This window comes from Diceros bicornis, unplaced genomic scaffold (genome assembly GCF_020826845.1).
Source record: "Diceros bicornis minor isolate mBicDic1 unplaced genomic scaffold, mDicBic1.mat.cur scaffold_92_ctg1, whole genome shotgun sequence".
Lineage (NCBI taxonomy): Eukaryota > Metazoa > Chordata > Mammalia > Perissodactyla > Rhinocerotidae > Diceros > Diceros bicornis.
This window is the reverse complement of record NW_026691812.1, coordinates 951,929-973,910: the sequence shown is the minus strand read 5'-3', so window position 1 is coordinate 973,910 and position 21,982 is coordinate 951,929. Positions and strand designations below refer to the sequence as shown.

At 43.1% G+C, this 21,982-nt stretch overlaps 1 pseudogene; it reads right to left on the bottom strand.

Annotated features, from left to right (window-relative positions):
• Window positions 1–21,982, bottom strand: part of LOC131403835 (adhesion G protein-coupled receptor E1-like) — a 166,351-nt pseudogene that overhangs the window by 117,419 nt on the left and 26,950 nt on the right.

Sequence of the window (21,982 nt, the reverse complement as noted above, 5' to 3'; positions counted from 1 at the left end):
ATTATATGCAACTGTGATTCAACATGCAACAAATACCAGAAAAATAGAGACCCAGAAGTAGGTGTCTTTTTTGAGAAGACAGATATAACAACTCTTTAGTGAAATATTATGTTGGAATCTATTGGAATATTACACAAAAAGGACAATCCATTTGGACTAGGTAGGTTTTCTCTGTGACTGTGAGGGCAGAACTCTAAAGAATCCCCTGACTGTGATACCGCTCTGTTGATCTTAAAATACAAATGCATAACACTCAGGAAAGGAAAATGAGAGAACAAAATGAGAAGGAAAGATCTCCTTTCTCTCCTCACCTGAAACCCAATCTCTCACCTCAGAAAGATCACTGTCTGTATCTTCTCTGTCATGCAAAGGAATCAAAGAAAAGAAAACTATTGGTATATATTAAAGTTTCAAGAGCTCAAAGGAAGAAGACATCAGGACCCCTGCAGAGGCATTAATGTAGTGTGAGCTCCATGTCATCTGCCCTGTCTTGTCTTTTCTTCATCGTGTTTGTCGGCCTTCTTGGCCCCTCACTCTCCCTGCCTCGCTAGCGAGTCTGTCTGCATCAGTGCTACCGCCAGTCTCTCTCTTGCCGTCTTCACTTTCCCTTCCTGTTTCCTGATATCCTCCTCAGTCACCAGAAGTTGTTTGCAAAGGAGCTGTGGGATGTACAGACCAGCTCCTGGGATCGTCTCTGCTGAATCTGAAGACAAGGCAGGGATGGGCATGGGACTGGAGTTCAGACCACCTGCGAGCACACCTGGCAGGGATGCACCTGTGCAACTAGGTGCAAGATTCAGCAGGGCTTTGGCAAGGTCCAAAGGGCTTAACAGGTTTCCTTTACTCTGCTGGCCTGGAGACCTTGCAGTCTCTTCTGCCAGCAGAGTTGTTGGGGCTGCTCCAAGGTTTCCTCCCATTGATGGCATCTGATGTCATTGCCAGGATAGGATGTGATTCTAGTAACTGGCCTCTTGAATATATAACTGGACGTCCTCAAAGGGATGGAGATGCTCAAACCAGGCTTTGGGTTGGATTGGTTTCCACAATCATGTTGCTTCCTCTGTGATGATTTGACCATCATACTTCTTTTCTTCTTACCCTATAAAAATAAATTGTGAATGTGAATCAGAGTGATAAAATGAAGCCTGCCTTCCCAGGACAATTATGTCAGATGCCTTGTGCTTCTACCCTCCCACCCTCCCTGTGGGGATTAATCTGACCTGTGTCCTGTGACATCATCAAAGAGATTTGGGTCAAGAACAGAAAGCTCGAGGTCAAAACTCAGGACTACGGCAGGTCATTTCTTCTCCTCCATGTTCTTAGACACTTATGAGTATGACTTTATTCTCTTTTTGTCCTTGTCACTCTCAACAACAAAATCCCTGGTGCTCCCTGTCAGGACACACGGTCCCCAGTCTTTTTCTAAATCCCAAATCGTACCATTCTTCTGTACTATATGATTATTCATTTGATTAACCCATTGACCAGTTGGTGTTCATAGCTCCATTAGAGCTTAAATCAGTAGTGAAATTATCATCCACCCCACTCCTAGTGACTCTTATTTCACAACTGTGAACATTAAATCTCAGTACAGAGAATGTAGGTCTAAAAAAACTCAACTTATAAATGGAGATTGTACTGTAAGTGGGAAATACACACTGGATTTATGAAACACAGGAAAAAAATGTAAACTTTCTCATTATTAAGTTTTGTATAGACTGCACCCACATTGATGATCTCTTGGTTATAGTGGGTTAAATATACTATTAAAATTAGTTTCACCTGTTTGCTTTCATTTTTTAAAATGTGGCTACTAGAAAAAAATTAAATTCTATAATATAGAATGCTTAATGTTACTATTGGACAGTGCTGAGGAAGCCATCAGTGAAAATAAAGTCCAGAGAAAGTGGTTAGGGAAATTTTTTCCCTAGAAAAGGAGTCTACACTGGCCCACACTGCAAGATGCAATAAAAACTGTCACACACACACACACACACACACACACACACACACTGACAGAATGAAACAAACCTCTTCCTAGCGTCCCACCACTTCTCACATGGCATGAGGTTGCACTCCTACTTAGTCCTAAGTGGACTAATCTCAAGAAAGAAGGCAAAAGTCAAAATAATTTACCAGTTAGGAAGATCTAAAACCAGAGATTAAAGCTCAAGATATGTGGTGAATTTCCTGTCGTGGCTTCTGTTATTAATCCAATATGTTAGGGAGACTTTTCCAAGGAGGGTTGTTTTAAAACTCACTTTTTCTTTACTATGTAAAAATAGACAGGCTATGTGAAGAAGAATTACTCTAGCCAATCAATGAAAAGGAGATGATAGAACACGAATACCCTTATTATAAGTCACTACTGGATTAGAGAGACAGGGAACAGCTGACATTGGGTTAATTTGGCCTAAATTAGGCTGATTCTGATTTCATGACCGTCATATTGATTGTATTATGCTAGAACCTATGAAACTTCCCAGCCCCCCTACTATTTAACCACCAAGGCCCACCACCCTGACCAGTCCTTGCTGACACATCCCCTGCCTCCATCCCTTCTGACAACACCTGGAGGTTTTTCCCCGAATCCCACTATGTCCCTGTGCTCTTCTACCTGCCTCAGGGCCAGGAAATCATTTTCTCCAAGCCTCAGGCTCTGCGTGTGCCCAGCTCTGGGGATGTCACTTCTCCCTCGAGTGAAGACAAGGATCAGAGCGCAGACCCTGTGAGCTGAAGCACTTCGACAAAGACTGGGGTTGCTGACAGAAAAGAACCTTTAGTGGGCATGGTTACCAGGGTCCAAGAAGCCCCAGTGATTCCTCCAGGGAATGTGATGCAGGACAGAGCAGGAAGGTCTGTGGGTGGTTCGGCTGGGGAATGCCTGTAGGGTGACATAGGTGACATTGGTAATGCATTCGCCAATGTTGTTCACTCATTTATTCATCGTATGTCATGGAGTGCTTTCTACATACATCCAGGCAACAGTCTTACCCTCTGGGGCTCACAGGCAGTGTCAGAAGAATTTCTAAATTTTATTTCTAATATATAGGTACAGCACTGGCAATACACTAGGTGTTCCAAGCATTCTTCAAACATGAACTCCTTTAATACTCTCCATAAACCTACAAAGTAGGTATGCTGATCATTATTGCCAACTGAGTGATGAAGAAACTGAGGGACCAATCAGGTAAATAACTTGGTCAATACAAATATCTAGGAAGGGATTGAGCTGGAATTTGGATGTGAGGAGTTAGCTCCATAGTCTGTGCTCTTAACCATGACATTTACTCTCTAAAGACTTCACATCATGAAAAAATTTGATCAGTTATCCATTTTCTTGGTGCATTGAGTAGCCACACTATTTTATCTGTCTAAAAAATAGAATACCTGCGTAGAAACTACTGCACATACACACTCAAATTACATCTACCAATGTCCCCAGTCCCTGAAAATTAATACAGAGAACATTTCAGAATGTTTCTTGCCCAAGTTGGGAGGACTCTGAGGAAATCTTAGTGTTACTGTAAGAAGCTGAGGACAGGCTGGGAGTGGGTCTCAGTGGAAAGGTGTCCTCAGGAATCACCATTGAATGACAACATTGATGGGAGGGTCTCAGCAGTGACTGAATTCAGGATCTGGTGGTATTTTAACCTGGTGCTTATGTTCTGGCTGTGGGTTTATGGTGATGCAGCACAGGGAGAGGGGATGGTTCACTGTGTTCTTGGGGAAACCAGACCCATGAAAGAGAGGGAATGTTGGTTTCCTTAAACAGTGGACTCGTGGTGGGAAAAATTCGGCCTGGAAGAGACAGTCGTGTTCCTGGTATAAACAGAAGGAGTTGCCTCTGCTTCAGCCAGAGCAGACAGCCCTTCCTCATGCACTCATTTTATCTCAATGGGAGGAAGGAGGAGGAAAAAAATTCAATGGGGTGTGGCTGCCTCTCAAATTTTAACAAGTTTATAACAATTCACTTTGGGTAACTGGGAAAGAATCTGCTCTCCATCCCTCTCTACCCTGCTCTGTGCACTGATAGGTTGTCCTGTATGGATTGTATTATCAGCCCACTCTTGTGCTCTTTCTTCCAAATGAGTTTGAAAATGGTAGCTGTGGAAGGAGAGAAGAGGGCTAGAGAAGAGAGAGATGAAGAAACTCCCCCTTCCCTGCAGAGACTGCACATTTGGGCAGTGGTTCAATTCTTCTGTCACAGGCTAAGCCCCTTTCCAGGTTCCTGTAACTGCTCCATCCCCTTGGATCAAAGGGTATCTCCTTTAATCCAAGGAATGATAAGCGATCCCTCATATTGCTACTCCCAGGGTGTCCCACCATCCTCTGTTGGTTTCTCTTAGCCCTGCTGTGATGTTGTGATTTATAATAAAAAATATATATTTGGTCTTCATCCTGTTTCTGGCACAAAGATCCTAAGACCCTTGGAATTTCCTGAGCAATAGGAGCCATGGGAGCATCTTTTGTTGTATTTGGTCTCTCCTCCTCAGTGCCTGAGCCATAAAGGTGAAATGGGTGACCTGCTATTCATAACAAGCCCCATTCCAGCATAAGTGGGTTTATGCTAATGAGGTGACTTTTGGAGAGCACCTAAGGGGGCTGGTTGCCAGTGGAGCCAGCCAAGAGATTAGAGATTTGGAATTTTCAGTCCCACCCCCTGATATCCAGGGAGGGGAGAGGGGATGGAGATTGAGTTCAATCACCAATGGCAAATAATTTAATCAATCCAATCAATCAATGCTTATGCAAGGAAGCCTCTAGAAAAATACAAAAAGGTGGGTTCGGAGAGCTTCCAGGTTGGTGAAGACATGGAAATTTGGGAAGTGGCACACCTGGAGAGGGCATGGAAGCTCCAAGCCCCGTCTCCATACCTTGCCCTATGCATCTCTTCCATCTGGCTATTCCTGAGTTACATCCTTTCATAATAAACCAGTAATCTAGTAAGTAAAATGTTTCTCTGAGTTCCATGAGCCACCCTAGCAAATCAATGGGACTTGAGGAGGGGGTCCTGGGAACCTCCAATCTATAGCCGGTCAGTCAGAAGCACAAGTGACAATCTAGGCTTTCGACTGGTTTCTGAAGTAGGAAGGGAGGCAGTCTTGTGGGACTGAGCCATTAACCTATGGGATCTGACGCTGTCTCTGGGTAGATAGTGTCACAATTGAGATGCATTGTAGAACACACAGATGGTGTCAGAGAATTGCTTGAATGTGTGGGGAAACCCCCCCACCTCATGCTGTGGCATTGGATTCAGAACTTGTTCTACCTGCTCACACTTATATAAATAGTATCTTCATTAAACCCTCTTCATTTAATCCGTTTGACTGGGCAGCCGCTTCTCGACAAGTTGCCAACTAACATACACCCTGGCACTATATGGGCTCTACACATTCTAACCAGAAGCCAAATCTTTCTTATTCACTGTCACAGAAGAGGAAGCCACATCTCAAGAAAAGAAGGAAACGTCACCCTTTGCCAATATAGGAGCTTGAAGCACAAAACACAAAAGCCACTTCCTCCTTTGCCTATCGTTTGAACACAATTATTTCTCAGCAAACTTCCCACGCCTTGAAGCAGTGATATTTGGTTAGGAGGATTGGCTGGAAATAAGGTGAAGGTGTTCTGCCCTGCAAAGAACAGGACACAAGTATCAAGTAGAGCCCAGTATTTCTGCCCCATCAGAACGGCAGCCTAGACTTGATGCCAAAGTGGTCCTGGTTAGTTGCTCATACAAACGTTCTTTCTCACCCGGCTCGCTGGAAATCAACTGAATCTTGCCCTTAGAATATACTGTCACTTTTGTTTCAAGCAAACCTCTCATGCCAAGTGTGCTTGGTACCTGAGATGCCTTAAAACATGGCCCCACAGGGTGATGGTTGCACAACATTTTGTGTGTTCTAAAAGCCACTGGATATTAATTTAAAATGGCTAAAATGGTGAATTTTATGTTATGTGACTTTTATTAAAAAATAAATAAATTACTGGTCCCATACGGGTTTAAACAGGGAACCTAGTTAATCAGTTTGGGTTTTGGCAAAATCATATCCGTTACCCAGGGATTTTGATGAACATTATTTTTCATAAAATCCAGACAACATTGGCTTTTTTTTTTTTATCTCTGTGGTGATCATGCAAAATGCTGGTGGGGAGAGCACGACATGATGTAATTCATACAAAAAGTATGGATGTTAATTGTGCAAATGTCCTAACTGAAGCTTTCTAAATTTTCTTTTTATTCTATGTGGAAATAAAATCACAGGATAGGCTGAAGATGTTTAGGAACTGCATGTAATGCTATTGAGAAAATATCAGAATGGACAAGGGTAAGAAATTGTAATTGATAAGATTTGGTGAACCACATCTTGGAGCTGTGGTCTTCATTCAAGGGACAGACAGCTCATGGTGACTCACAGGGAAGGAGCTAAGAGAATAAATACTCTGACCTCTCTCTCCTCCATTTTTCTGATATCCTGTTGGTGTTTCCCACTGGCCAAAACCAACTGAAAGGCAGAGGTCAAGAAAGTCCATTGTCATACTCCAAAGGTGTCAGCATTCCAGCATCCAAGTGGATGGATTTGGAGGGGTCAGTGGAAGACATCCAGCTCACTTTAATATCTATTTACTTGTTTATTGGGTCTCCCCCCACCATTAGAATGTAAGTTCCATGAAAGGAAAGACGATGTATGTCTTGTTTAGTATCACAGCCCCAGTTTCTAGACAATAGATACTTCATAAATATTCACAGGATGAATAAATGACATCGGGACGATTCCTTAACATCTCCAAGCCTCCTGGGTTTCTCCTCTGTTTGTCACAGGGTGTTTGGGCTGGACAAGAGGTAGAATTTAGATGCTTCTGGCAAACGATTGAGATACACCCTTATAACGCCTCCAAAACACCTACCTGCATGAGTCGATATGCATGGAGGTTTTGAGAAGATTCCACTGGAAGGAAAAGAGAGAGAAGACAGAAGGGTGGAGAATGTCCATGTGTCCAGCAGACCTAAGTGGCTATTTGGTGGCCCCTTAAGTGAAGGGATAGAATGAGAGATGGTGCCATGGTGTTTATGAGTCAGAAGTGATTCCATGCCCAAGGGCAGCTGCTTTCAAGCTCGGGAGACAATGGCAGCCCCAAGCTGGGGAGAGAACCTGCTTCTTCTGGCACAGGTCAGGATGACTTTCGGCACTCTGTGGGCTTGACCTGGCCACAAGCAAATATCGCTGTGCTGAGCTGGGCAGAAACTTGGGGAAGGCATATGAGGGACTTTGACAAGGATGTCAGAGAAGAGGAAGATGGGGAGCAGAGACCAGATGCTACTTCAGCAAAACCCACAAACTCCCAAAGAGGGATTTTTATGAGAAATAGGGAAGAGGAAGGAAGACAGTCTGAGATCCCATGGTCAAAAGCTAGCCAGGCAAATTGAGCCAGCCCATATCTGTAGCACTGGCAGACGCAGCTTGAGAGTTTCAAAATGCACATAAAGTGGATACTTTTATTAAAGCTGGGAATTACCCATGAAGTAGGGTCACAGAAGTGGGACGTAACAAAGATTAAATATCGATAATAAAGCGATGTAATGTTCGGGGAGTAATGGCAAGTACTATTGGGTGTTGTACATTATAGGATTTCAAATAGAAGGTATGCCCCCTCCGAAGATAAGAATTAGAAATGTCACTTTCTGACACTTTTCATATTTTTTAAAGATGGAAGTACTTTATTAGAGGTATATTTGGAAATATAAAAACCATTGCATTCTAGACTCAATAAAGCCAAATGGTAACAGTAAATAATCTTTAAGATCTTTAGTAAGAGGAAGGTTTTACTGGAAGGCCTAAGATGTTTGCAGCATCACTTGAAACAAGTTGTTTTAATGCAGTTCGAAATTTCGTTACAATGAGCTTCAAGCAAGTATCTGAATTATTGATACAACTGACTTTTTCATATTTGGTGGTCACAAGGATGGGGCGAAATAGTCAATATTGTTGGTGGCTCTCCCTGGTCCCCTTTTTGGGCCAGCTGTCCCCTTCTCCAGAAAATTGGCCTCAGCCAAAGGGGAGTTGTTATACATCTTCCCACCACCATGGGGGCAGCACGCAGCCAATAATTAACTGACACAGGGACAAAACAGGCTGGTCCCTGTGCCTCAAAATGGGACCAACGCTGAGGTACAATTCATGCTCCAGAGCTCACAGTGAGGTCAGGCTGCAAGTAGGTTCCAGCTGAGACCACAACCTTGCTCTGCTCCTTCTTCTTCCCGTACTTTCTCTCTTCTCAGAGCACTCCCTCAATAAATCATGGGCACCAAAATCCCTGTCTCAGGCTCTGCTTTTAGGGAAGCTGACCTAAGTTGGTTATTGTCGTTTTAGAAATAGCAGTGTTCATAATGGAATTAGCACAGACTTATTGTTATTGGAAACTTAAACAAAAGGGTCTTGGGCCGGCCCTGTGGCTTAGTGGTTAAGTGCTCGTGCTCTGCTGCTGGCGGCCAGGGTTCGGATCCCAGGCGCGCACCGCTTTCTCCAGCCATACTGAGGCCACGCCCCACATACAGCAACTAGAAGGCTGTGCAGCTATGACATACAACTATCTATTGGTGCTGTGGGGGAAAAATAAATAAATAGATAAAATTAAGGTATATTAAGAAAAAAGGGTCTTTGGGTGACTCTGCAAGAGCATGACATTATCTGTAAAATCAAGGGGTGTCCTTCAGGGGGCAGAATAGAGAACAGTGTCCTGTTGCTGTGTGGTAGATTGACACACTCGTTCCTTGATGCATTCATTAAATAAACATTATTGATCCAATCCGTGAACCTAATCTTCTGTTGGGTCATAAGCGTGTAGAGATAAATGACAAGGAACTCATAGGATAGCGGGGCACAAAAACACATGAGCATCTGATTATAATCCAACATGCTGAGTATCACAAATAAAAGATTGATAACTTTAGGCACAACAGAACAGAAATGTTAAGGCAGGGAGGCAACCAGATGACTTAGAACTGAGGATGGAAAGATTTTCTATGAGTAGAGCTTAAGTAAACTTCAAATTACTATATTTCTAATGATTTACTTTTGGACAGTTTGTGAAAGTTTGATAGATTTGTGCAGTTACTAATGTTTTTCTTCAACCAGACATTAAGGAAGACACATAAGCTTCCTCTCATTGATAACCTACCACTAATTTTAAAAGCATTTAACTAGAAGAGTGCTTAAAATTTAGCTCAAAGATGTTCATTACAGTATAGTTTATAGTACTAAAAAGTTGGAAATGATGCAAAAACAGGCTAAATACATTATGACACATGTATACCGTGCAGCTCTCGAGAAAAAACTGAAGTTCTAAGAGGTTCGATGAGTTGAAAAGATGTTCACAATATGACAAGTGGGAAAAATAAAGGTTTTAAAATAACATGGGCATACTTGTTCTGTGTCACCCTGAGGATAACTTTCCGTGTAGCCATGAGATATCTGCCACTATGTTATGGTTTTCTCTTTCCATGTAGATGGGTGTGACTAATACAGCATTATTAATACTCAAGTGTTTTTAAGCAAGGGGTGCCAAGGATGTTGTCCCACTTCCTGAAAAACCAGTATGAATCTGCCCCCCAAAAATCATGACCAGGGCCCGCCCCAGTGGCCTAGTGGTTAAGTTTGGCGTGCTCTGTTTCGGTGGCCTTGGTTTGGTTCCCAGGTGCAGACCTACACCACTCGTCTGTCAGTGGTCATGCTGTGGTGGCAGCTCACATACAAAACAAGGAAGATTGGCAGCAGTTGCTAGCTCAGGGAGAATCTTCCTCAGTAAAGCAAAAGATCACGATCAGGGCCAGCACTGGGGGGAGGGGAGGGAAGCACTCGTCTCAGGCACAAAATTTAAGTGTGCATCAAAAAAAATCAAGATAAATACCATGTAAATGCAATTTTTAAAAATATCAAAATCAGTGCAAGAAAAATCCATGATAAGCAAAATATCCAAATCCAAGATCTGACAGTGCTATGCTGGGGTCATAATGGGACCTGATACAAAAGGAAAAATGTGAGCCCCTACATATACTTTTTCAATGTACTTTTAATGGTTAATTTTTTTCTAGAAATTGATTTTGAAAAATTATTGATGAGTTTTCCATTAAAATCAAGAAAGTCAAATTTTAATAAATTCTGGTTTGGGGAAAAATAAAATATTTAAATTTAAAATAATATTTTATGTTCTAATATCCTTGCTTTTCAATTTTTTAATTTTTTTTCAATGATGTTTAATGGTTTAGGAAGGAAAAGTACATTTTAGGTGGTCAATAAATATTTCTTGAATGAATGGATCTGTCTTTTTTTGGACACCATAAATTATTTGGATTATAAGAGGACAGAGTTATTTCACTTTATATTTATGGGATTTGAGAACCATGCAGTTTTTATTCTAAGTGTCTTTTCTGTCTCTAGTGGAGGCATATGAGGCCATGGGGGTAAAGGAACGTACCAAGCATAGCTTGATGTTTATATTAAGAAAGATCCTTATTTTGGAGGTTACAGCTTTCACTTACCTTAGAAACATAGAGTTCCTTAACACGATTGTATTTTAAACCAACATGTAACACTGTAATAGAGATAGACAATGCCTTGTGCAAGTCTTCTGTCAGAAAGAACTTTATTCAAACATTATAGATTTATAGACCTTGATAGCTAAGAGGAAATATAGATGCAAATCCTCCTCTTTGTATATTCCAAATTGTTGCAATCAAATGCAAAATGTTGACAATCCATTGGCTGCTGTATCAGTTAGCAATTGCCACAAATAACACTTCATAACAAACCACTCCTGAAACTCAGTGCCCTAAAATAATGATACCTGATTGTTGCTCCTGAGTTGATGGGTTGGGTGGGCAGGTCTGCTGATCTTGACTTGGCTCACTGATGCGACTGCAGTCAGCTACAAGTTGGTTAGGTGGCTGATTAAGGACAGCCTCAGCTGGTGTAACGGGATGACTTAACTCTCCTCCATATGTTTCTCACATCCCTCCAGCGGGTTAGACTGGGCACGTTCTTATGGCGGAGGCAGGAGTGCAAGAGCGAGCAAGACAAATCATGCAAAGGGCAAGAAGGGATGCACACCCAATTTTGAAACCTCTGAGTCATGCTTGCTAACATTCCGTTGGCCAAATAAACTCTCAAGGCCAAGCCAGAGTCAGAGAAGGAAGGGTTACAAAGTTACAGGGAAGGGGTGTGGAGGCATGGAAACCATTCTTGAAGGCATTGATGCAATTAACCTACCACAATTGGCAATGGGTAAAAATCATGCCTTCAATATCCCTTAGAATTGTCACCTCTATATTGAACCATCTGGACAAGCCAAACATTGAAGACCAACCTATCATAAATGAACTCTTGTTTGTAAACAGATGTCAGCCCCTCTCCCAAATTGTGGCTGCCACAAATAACAAAGACTGAGCCTCCATCAATCAAGTTTAATGTTGTGATCAAATTGTTCAACACAGGATCATTACCGAGCGAACTGAATCCTAAATGATAAGTTGACTCAAAGTAAATAGTTAGTCTTTTCTCTGTATCCCCAAACTAAGAATTCCTAGGGTCAAAGAAAGAGAAGGAGAAGGACTAGTGGCCTGGAAGAGGAGCTCTCTGGTCAAGAGTTCAAAGCCCAGCTCAGCCCGCTACAGCTGTGTAATGTTGGGAAAGTTACTTAACCTCTCTGAGCCTCAGTTTGCTCGTCTTCAAAATGGAGAGTAACCATTCATTCACGCTTTCATTCAAAATATTTATGAAGAATCCACTGACTATACTTCCCTGCACTTAGGGAGCTCAGAATCTAATTGGAGACACTCAAGAAGAAAAGAAATTATAATACAGAGCTAGAAAGCATGAAGCCTCAGAGGACACGCAGAGGTGACATCTAATCCTACTTGAAGAGATCTAAAGAGTGCTTCCTGGTGGAAGTGATGACTAAGCTGAGACTCAAAGAGAGGGCAAAAATTAGCCCAATTTTGAGGAAAGGTGTCCTAGGAAGAGAGAATGGCAGATGCAAAGTCCTAAAGCCAAGAATATGTTTTCCTTTCTAGTTTTAAAAACAAGCTCTGGTATAAGCATGGAAAACAGAAGAATACTCTAGAGCATTCACTCACGCACAACACAAATCCCCCGGGGATCTCATTAAACCACAGGTTCTGGTTCAGCAGAACTGGAGTGGGGCCTGAGATCCTGTTTTTCTAACAAAGGGATGCTGATGCTTCTGGTCCACGGACCACACTTTGAGGAGGCAGGCTGGAGAGTGGCCATGGAAGGGAGGATATGTACATTTTAAATTTTCCTTCTTCTCTCCTTGCCACTCAACACTTTATGGGAGACGAAGAGCAAGGCAGGATGATGATAACTTTGTGAGCAGTGCGAATCCTAGCCAAGTCACAAAACAGTTCCTGGAAGGAAAGGAGACGTTGGTTCCCGGAAAGTTTCCAGGAAACCAAAATATTTCCCAAGGCTTTGTCATCAAGTCCTTCAACTCTCTGTGAAACGCTGGAATTCTGCTCCATCGACCGCTCCTGCTTACCAACATAACTCTTTTAAGTGTTTGTGCCAAAGTGGCGTCCATGTCAGTGAGCTTTGTTTATCCCCTGGGGCTCTCGTTACAGTCTTACTGGCCATTTCTTTACAGGCAGGAGGAGTCTTTGTTAAAGGGTAAGCCAGTCGGTCAGAAGACAAGCCATTTCCTGAAGCCGTTTCCATACTCTGTGACAGGCGCTGGAGAGGCAGGCTTGCAGCCACACGCCAAAGAACTTAGGAGAAAACCAAACGGTAGCCAGATGTTCTTGGTCATGCCATTGCACTAGGATCTATTATTTCCTCAAAACTCTGGAAATTCAAAGGGTTGCAGAACATAGAAGATAAAATGGTAATCTGGAACAGAAAGTCTTGTTTCTCACCAGCGCATGGACCGTGGGAAGAGCGCCCCACCCATCAGTGCTCTGAATCACCCAGAGAGTCCTGGGGCTGGTGAGATCTGCAATTCCACATTAAGCCATGAAGAGAAGATTTCAGCGTCAGCTCCTGCCGGCACCTGCTGTCCTCAAATGTTGCTTCATAGTGTATTTGAAAGCAAGAAAGAGCTTTAACCCTGTGAGGGAGAAATCAGAACTGGAATCAGTACCAAGATTAGTACAAACATGATCCCAGGGGTCATATCTATAGGGGCATGGGTCTTATAAATACAGAGAGAGAGAAATATGGCAACACAGACTAGAAGGATAAACCTTAAAATGTTAACAGTGATTATCTCTAGCATGGCAGGCACTGCAGGCAAACTCCAAAGCCATTCTTAACCTCTTCACCACTGATAGCTCTCGCTCTAGAAGCCAGAAAGCCAAATACTTGTTTTGTCAAATTCTTTTGTAACTAGGAGTGGTCATGTGACACAGTTCTGACCAAATAGGTGAGAGGGAAATCTGCTGAGGGGTTTCTGGGAAAAGCTTCTGTTTCCTGTTAAAGGGAGAGGCATGAAAGGAGAGGCTGCTGTTTCTGCCCCATCCTTCTTCTTTCTGCCTTGAACATGGTCGTGATGTCTGAAGCTATGGCACCCACCTTGCAACCATAAAAAACATTTTGATGAAAAGCCAACATGCTGCTAGCAGATTGGAAAACCGGGAAGAGCCTAAATCCTTTACAATACCACTGAGCAATAGAACCAATACCAGCAACACCTAACTCTGGGCTTCTATTCTTGCAAAAAAAATAATTCCCTATTTAATTAAGCCACTGGATCTTAGTTAATTGAGTTTGGAATATGTCAGTGAAAAAATAAGACATTCTAGTGTGAGATGGAAGACCATAAATAAATAAGGAAGTTATAGCATGTTAGGAAGTGGTAAGCGCTATGAAAAGAAAATCAGGATTAGGGGCAGGAGAAGCATGAATGTCAGGGTAGGAGAAAAGGAGGCAGTACGAAATCGAGTTGCCAGAGGAAATACTATTGATAACAAATGATTGGAACAAAGATTTGAAGGAGGTGAGGGAGTTGGCCATGTGGGTATCAGGACAAGAACATTCAAGGCAGAGTGAGCATCCAGGTCAAGATTCCTAAAGAGCAAGTGAGCTTGGCGTGTCTGAAGAATCCTGAGCAGGCCAGCATGGGTGGAGCAGAGGGAAGTGAGATTAACAGAAGATGAGGTCAAGGAGGAAAAGAGGGTCAGATCGTACAGGGCCTTGTGGGCCATCAGGTGACTTTGGCTTTTACTGAGTAAGGTGGGAGCCATAGAGGTTTGTAGGCAGAGAAGGAATGTGACCCGACTCAGGAGTTCACAGGCGCCCTCTGGCTGCTGCAAGGAGAACAGACCAAAGGTGGGGCAGGGAAAAGGCAAGAGGGGAAGCAGAAAGACCCTTTATGAGGCTATTTCCATAATCCTGGCTACAGACAATAGGACTTGGAACAGAATAGAAGCAACAAAGGAACAGACAGGCGATCAGATTCTGGATACATTCTGAGGAAGTGTCAACAGGATTTGCTGACAGATCGGAGATGAAGGGTAAGAAGAAAGGCAGAGTCAAGGATAACTCCACGGCCTTGTGCTGAGCAATAGAAGGATAGGGGACCCTCCATGGAAATGAGAGGCGGGGGGATCACAAGCTCAGTTTGGAACACGTTACATTTGTGACATCTATTAGACATCTCAGTGGGGGCACTAGGTAGGTGGTTGGTTATATGAGTCTAGAATTCAGGAAGGGGGCTGGACTGCACATTGTTTAGTATTTTGGGGTCATTCCTAATAAATGGTGTTTATGGCTGTGAGACTGGATGAGATCTATGGTGTAGAGAAAAATGAGTACTTCCATGGAAAACGATGTATTGTCAGAGCACACATCTCCCGGTTACCCAGTTCTGATCTATGTGGGAGATATTTTACAATTCAGTAAATTTTAAATAAATGACAGAGATGCAAAATAATTCCATGGAAAAAACAGTTTTGTGTCCATTTGCACGTTCATTTCAATATTCCTGAAATTATATATATGTATTATAATTCATAGGTATTATAATGCATATATATGTAATACGTCTATAACATATAGGTATATGAAATTTTATATGTATTTTATAATATTAATAATTATATGTATAATTATACACTATATAAACATTATATTATATATATCTTGGGTTAACACAGCTAGGAAGTGACAGAGATGGACTTGAAACTCGGCTGGTCTTGCTCTGGATCCAGGTCTCTCAAGTCCTAAGCCCCATATTCCTCTAACTAGCAGTTAGGGCCTCCCTGGCAGAGAATTCACCTCAGATCTTGCATGAGAGGTAAGGAAACTCACCACAGCACTAATGAGGATGTCTTTCCTCTCTCCCAAATCTGCCTGCTCACCAAGGCTCACTTTGTTCTTCATTTCTTCCCTGATCTGTCACCAGATCTCACTGAAACACCTCTGAATTCCTACAGCGCAACCTCTTGCACCATTTGTATGGTTCAGTGGAAAGAGACTTCTGGAGCCAGACTGTCCTGGAATAGAATCCCACCTTCCAATTACTAGAAGGCTACTGAGCCTCAGTCTCTTATCCTGTGCAATGGATCTAAAAACACTTAAAATAAAGGGTCCAGAACAAGATAAGTGCTCAGTAAATGGGATCTGTGATTTTTACTGTGCCTGCACCTGTTTAGGGTCATTCCTCATCTGACATATGAGGGTCATGGCTTCCCAACAAGACCATGAATTCTCCAAGGGCAGAGGTATGGCACACACCCCTTCTGTGCCCCCATGACTCCTCCCACAACACACAAGGCCATGAGAGGCACACCATGCATGTTTAGTCAATATTTTCCCATTGGATTTGGGGAGCAAGAAACAGAGCATCAGTACTGACCGTGAGCTCCCCAGAAGCCATGATGATGGCCAGGTTCGCCATTCGATTACAGCTGCAGACAGTATGCGTCTCGGAAGCTTCAAGGATCACGCAGCCAGATGGCGTCCACCTGCCACCCTTTGCATCCATTCTCCAGGAAACGCAGTTGGGGCTCTCAGACTTCTGCTTTGGCTGAAAAAATCAAAGTCCCTGGTCACCTGAGAATCCTTCTTGAATGGATGCAGTGTGGCCAACCTGAAGTCATCTGGGGCAAGAAGATGCAGGTATGCTCTATAGGGGATGGAGGAAAACACTGCCATTTCACTGTGCAGTCATGAGAAGAAATGTCTTGGATGTCAGATCTGTCTCTCCCACTGACTTGGTCATAGCTAATGTAACTAAAGTCTCTGTAAATATTCCTGCATCAGTGTTACTTAACCTAACCTAAATCTTGCCTGCTGATGAATGGAAGAACGCCACATAGAAATAGGAAAGTTTACTCCTCTAGAGGTGGGTTTTGAGGATTGGCTTAAGTTGCTAGAAATTGTGGAAGCTTGCCACCTTAATGGGTCCCCATTAAAAATGAGAGTTAAGCTATTCCACTGCCAGGTATTTATCCAAAGTACGTGAAAACATGAATGTGTAAAGATACTTGCACCCCTATGTTCATTGCAGCATTATTAACAATAGCCAAGACTTGGAAACAACCTAAGTGCCCATCAATGGACAAATGGATAAAGGAGATGTGGTATATATACACAATGGAATACTACTCAGCCATAAAAAAGATGAAATCTTTCCATTTGCAACAACATGGATGGTCCTTGAGGGTATTATGCTAAAAGAAATGTCAGAGAGAGAAAGTCAAATACCGTATGATCTCCCTCATAAATAGAAGATAAAGACAACAACAACAACAATAAACAAACACATAGATACAGAGATTAGACTAGTGGTTACCAGAGTGGAAAGGGGGAGGGAGGAGGGCAGAAGGGGTGACAGGGTACCTGTGTGTGGTGATGGACAGTAATTAGTCTTTGGGTGGTGAACATGACATAGTCTACACAGAAATCAAAATATAATGAGGTACACCTGAAATTTATATAATATTATAAACCAACGTTACCTCAATAAACAAAAATAAGAGTTAAGCCCACTAGGGGATGGGGAGTTCTCAACGGGTAGATGGGGGCTCAGTGGAGACCTCTTCACAAACCTTGATGTTCTCCAGAGTGTAGATGATTGGGTCGGAGAAGCCATCTTTCTTCTTCCCGGTCATGATGCCCCCAGCGATGCGAGAATTCATCTTCAGCTTCCTCTTGGAGTTGCCCAAGAAGGTCCGAGGGTCTTGGAAGAAGCTCTCATCCAAAACAGACTCCATACCCGCAAAGGAGACAAATGCCACCCCAGTGGTCCCTGCGATTTGCCCCAAATGCAAAAAAAAAAAAAAAAAGGGAATCATTTGCTCAGTATTTATTAGTATATGCACTGTAATATCCCATGCATTCCTGCACCTTCACTGGCCTGCTCTGAGGATTAAAACATGGGTGGGCTTCTGGTTGGTGACCCTCATAGAACCATAGAAAAAAATCCTGAGGTGCTATCACCTGGAGAAATCTTGGCTATACTTAAAAACAAATTTGAATTTGTGTTTTTAAAGGACGATTCAACTCAGCAGTGGAAAATAAGTTCCCCTCCCACGTTTGTGGTCATTCTTGTTTAATCTCTTTGGTGGGCTTCCCCTTTCAACGTTGGGGGTCTCCCAGGATGTGTCCTAGGTCTGTGCCCTCCAGAGAGCATGTAGATCAGGGGTGGTGGACAATGTACAGGCTTATCTGGCCATTGCCTGTGTTTTGTAAATAAAAGTTCTATTGCAACGCAGCCACACCCGTTCATTTACATATTGCCTGTGAATGCTTTTGCCCCACAACAGTAGAGTCGCATGGTTGCAACACAAATTGTATTGCCCTCAATGCCTAAAATATTTACTAACCTGCCCTCTACAGGAAAAGTTTGCCAACCCTTGATACAGATTAGTGCCGTCTGCTAGAAACATAGTATGAGCCACATGTGCAATTTTAAATTTTCTAGTAGCCACATTTCAGAAAAGTAGAAAACGGGTAAAATTCATTTTAATAATATGTTAACTCAATACATGCAAAATATTATCATTTCAACACATGATCAGTAGCAAAAATTATTATTATATTTTTGTGTGTGAGGAAGATCAGCCCTGTGCTAACATCTGCTAATCCTCCTCTTATTTTTACTGGGGAAGTCTGGCCCTGGGCTAATATCCGTGCCCATCTTCCTCCACTTTATGTGGGACGCCGCCGCAGCGTGGCTTCCCAAGCGGTGCGTCAGTGCGCGCCTGGGATCCGAACCGGCGAACCCTGGGCCGCCGCAGCGGAGCACGTGCACTTAACCACTTGCGCCATCGGGCCGGCCCCTAGAAAAATTATTAATGAGATGTTTTACATCCTCTGTTTTTTGTACCAAGCCTTTGAAATTTGGTATGTATTCTATGCTCACAATCTAGCCACATTTCAAGCGCTCAATAACAAAGTGTGGCCAGTGGCTGCTGTATTGGACAGGGAAGGTTTCAGTACTCCGGTATTGTGAGATTATTTATTTAATGTCTGCCTTCCCTAGCAGATGGAAAACTCCCTGAGGGCATGGGCTATTTCTGCCTCTGCCATCAGAGATTCCCTCACCACCTGGCACAGGACTTGGGACCTAGAAGGTGATGGATAAATATTTGCTGATTGAATATACCACAACCACCCTCCTTGATTCTCAGGAGCGGGTCTGTACCTGTGGATTCAGATTCTTCAATTGTGGAGCACCAAATCTTCATCTCATCGCCTTTGGCTTTCAAGTTAAAGATGGTGTTCTCCTCAGCGCATTCTTTGTTGATAACTTGGGTCTTAATATCTAGAAGGAGAAAGGAAGAGTTTGCATGAGGTCACCCAGAGAGTGGGTCCTGAATTCGGTTTCTGTCCAAGAAGGGTACGCATCCATAGTCGCAAGCAAAGGAGAGAACAGAAAGGCCAATTCATCACGGGAAACCTCTTGAGCCCCTGATTATTGGTAGGAGGATGGTAGCACCAAACATATGAGAGACTCGGGTGGAGCCATAGGCGTGAGCCCTCACATCATAGGGGGTGCATGGGGAAAAGATGGGATTGAAGTCGACAGTGATGGAAGGCGACAGAGTTGTGACTCTGGCTACTCCAAATTTAGGCAAGTTTTCCAAAGCCAAAGGAATAGAAAGGGACCCGGGCAAGCCCAGTATGGTGGATGAGGGCTTGGGTTCTGCAGTCAGATGGAGTCCAGCCCTGCTACTCACCAGCTGTGCAAATTTGAGCAACGACTTAACCTCTCTGAGCCTCAGATTTCCCACCTGCAGCATGGCAATGATTAAAGGACTCTTATTGAAAACAAAATAGATAATTCTACCAGAGGTACCCTCGAAAAATATCAGCCAGATAATGCCATGCATTTTCTCAAACTCTCCAATCCCACCCCCCATCTTACCTCAAATAAAATCCTGAGTCCCTACCTTCGTCTACAAAATATGCACTCCCTTTCTGTTCTGACCCCTTCTGCTGCAGCTTTCACCGGCCTGCTCATTGTTCCTTGAACTCACCAAGTGTTCCAAGGAACACACTTGCTCTGTCTCCCAATATTTACACGGCTCCCTTCCCTCAGGTCTCTGCCCCAGTGAGACTTCCCCTAACCGCACTATATACAATAGCAACGCTCCCACTAATCTTGACCCTCTCGAGCCTCCTTAGCGTGCTGTATTTTTCTCAGTAGCACTAGCTCTATCTGGTATGCCATAGGTCTATCACTAAAATATAAAATTCACGAGGCTAGTTTTGTTCAATTCTGGTGGCAGTTCACCAAACACTCTATTTCCACCTCTTGGCCTCCTGGGCACCCATGAGGATGGAACTACCCGGGATTATGTGACTGATACTGGAGCTACACCAGGAGTGGGGTGCTGCCGTTAAGGCGTACAGTACCCGAAATTCCCACGCAGTCACCCACCAAGCACGTTCAGGGTGGTAAATCCATAGCTGTATCAGTCAGGAGAGGATTGGGCATGCAGCAGTAACACACAACCCCAAATCTTAGTGGGTTATAAATAATTATTGATTTCTCATTCATGCTTTGTGTCCATCGTGAATTGACTTGGGGCTGTGCTTTGTGTTCTCCTTGCCCTGGGACCCACACAGATGGAGACATTGTGATCTGAAACACTGCCTGTCCCTAGAGTAGAGGGAAAGAAGGCTCTGGAAGGTCTCACACCAGCAACTATTCCATTCACAATTCACTGGCTTAAACTCATCACAAAATTCCACCTAACCCCAAGCCAGGGAGTACAATCCTAACGTGGGCCCAGAAGAAAGAGCTCGAAATATTTGAACACAGCAAACGACTATCATATCTTAACACCTGGCACACAGTAGGCAGTCAACGAATATTTATTGAATGAATTAACGACGCCCTCCAAACAGTGCCTGGCCACAAACTCTTAACACAATGCCTGATGCTCAATAAATGAGAGATGTCATTACTATAATAGGCTTGCTTTGTGTGAGTTCAGAGGTTAGAAACAGTCAGGGAAACGGTATATGGAAAAGACATGGAGAATCACATTGCTGAAGTCACCCCTCAAAATCAGCGCCCAGGTGTGAGCTTGCCGTGGAGGATATAGCCTACCTAGGCGTTCCGTCTGAATAGACTGACTGACATTCTCTGAGGATTTCAGGAACGCTGCCAACGTGGTGTTCTCCACGGTCTCCAGTAAGACTATGGCCAGGGTGGACGTTTCTTCTTTGGTGAAGGTGGACCACGTGGACGTTTGCTTAAGCACAGAGGTAACACTCTCAGCCGTATTCTGCAAAGAAAGGTGTATTTGGTCTCTCTCTCTCGTCAATGAAATAGCAGCTGTCCTCTCTCATCAAGAGAATGGGTTGCAGTCAAGGGAAGGATGAGGTGTGGCTGTTAACGGGTAGGGAATTTCCTTTTGGGGTGATGAAAATGTTCTGGAACTAGATAGTGGTGATGGTTAGACAACGTTGTAAATGTACTAAATATCATTAATGGTTACCAGAAAAAAAGGAATGGGACTATTGATAAACACAACATTGATGAATCTCGAAGGCATTATGCTGAGTGAAAGAAGCCAGACTCAAAAGGCCATGTGATTCCATTTATATCACATTCTTGAAAAGACAAAGCTATAATGACAGAGAACAGATCAGGGATTTACAGGGGCTAGTGGTGGAGGGAGTATCTGATTGTAAAGAGAAAACCCAAGAGAGTTCTTGGGGGAGATGGAACTGTTCTGTATTCTGATTGTGGTGGTGGTTACACAAATCTACTCAGGTGATAAAACTCATAGGATTGTAAAGAAAAGGGCAATTTTACTGCGTGTTAATTTTTAAAAACTTACAACTGTAATAAATTAAATATTAACTCACAGTCGATTAATTATAAAGAGGACTTTCTGCTCCGAAAGTGTCCCACAAGATGCTTGAAACTGGAAACACAATTACAAAGACTTCCTCGTTACCTTCGGAGAAACGACGGTGGATTTGTCCTCACAGGCATCGTCCAGGATGCTGAAGGTGGTGTTCATTAGTGCACAAAAGGAAACCTGTGCCCCGAGGGAAAAGCATTCGTGAGCATTGATCAGTCTATCCCCCAAGCATGTAAGGTACAAATTGGGCCATCAAGCCCACCATACAGGGTGGTCCCAAATTCCTGAGGTCTCGTGAGTCTCTCGAATTCTCGGAGAAATAAAAACTCACTATTTGATCAGAATTGGAACCACAGCTCCTTTCTCTTCCATGAACAACAACAACAACAAAAGAAACATAGACAGCAAAACCATTTAGTGGGGTAAAAAGATGGGGAAATGTGTGAAAAAACAGTGGTCCAAATGGAATAGTACTCAGCCGTAAAAAGGAATGAAGCATTGACACATGCTGCAACATGGATGAACCTTGAAAACATGTTGCTCAGTGAAAGGAGCCAGACACAAAAGACCACATAGCGTATGATTCCATTTATATGAAATGTCCAGAATAGACACATCTGTGGAGACAGAAAGTAGATGAGTGTT